The following is a 1,033-nucleotide window of genomic DNA, read 5'->3' as shown; positions in this document are numbered from 1 at the left end:
CTTTACATTCCTTTTGTCTTTACATTGTTATCTTCTTAAGACAGAACATAGATACATTTTTGACTAGAAGGCATCGTTTATCGTTTTTTATTTGTCTTCCCTCCTCTTCTCCTTCGTCTCTTTCCCCACCCCTTCCTTAACAAGTGTGTGCCTTTTTCCAAAACACCAACAACAAGTTGGAAATTGTTTTGTTGAATATTTCCCTTTTCGTGTGTGTTTTGTAAAATGAAAAGCTCCCTGCAAGGATATTCCGATATTCTGCTATCGGAATGAATCCGTTGGAGGTATGCCGTCGCTGTCTCAACTGCAATTTTTTGCTGAATTCATTTCAGCCGCTTTGACTTTTTTGTCTAGCCCCCACCTTCCCCCTGCCAGTGGGTTGGGATTTTGGGGGTTGAAATATCATAGAGACTAACAACCGTTCCGAAAAAATTAGGTTAAGTACATTTTTCAGCAGACAGAAGAGAAATGCTGTTGTTGTTGTTCACTTGTTTTTTGGTAAAATGTGCCATGAAAATGGCCATAAATGACCGGCAATTTGTTGTCCTTTTTTCATTTGGAGACAAAGTCCTTTGCCTGTTTTTGTGAGCCTTTTGAAGAAAATAAATACGAGACATTAATAGTTTGGGTACTCAACCCGTAAAATGGTATTTTAACGAACTCAGGAAATCATTTTAGATTCGAAGGAATTCTATGTAGACCAACTGAAGGGAGTCTTTATAGACGAGCTAAGAAGAGTCTATACAGACCTGAAGCTGAGGAAATTTTCCATAATCGAGCTGAAAGGAATTTTTTATTAAGGAACTTCTTAAGAGACAACCTGAGGCCTTGAGTCTGTACAAATCAGCTGGTGTTGGCATCAATACACGAACTGAAGTGATTATCTATATAAGAGTGGAGAGGAATCTGCCAAAAAACCGAATGGAATTTCTATAGACAATTTGAATAAAGTTATTTTAGTCCAACTGTTGGAAAGTCTCTATAGACAACCTAAAGGGGATCTCCATATCTGAAAGCGAATCTCTTCTGAAGG

The sequence above is a fragment of the Musca vetustissima genome, unplaced genomic scaffold (assembly GCF_032173495.1).
Source record: "Musca vetustissima isolate MV318-11 ecotype Yass unplaced genomic scaffold, APGP_CSIRO_Mvet_v1 utg311356, whole genome shotgun sequence".
NCBI lineage: Eukaryota > Metazoa > Arthropoda > Insecta > Diptera > Muscidae > Musca > Musca vetustissima.
This window is presented reverse-complemented; position numbering follows the sequence as displayed.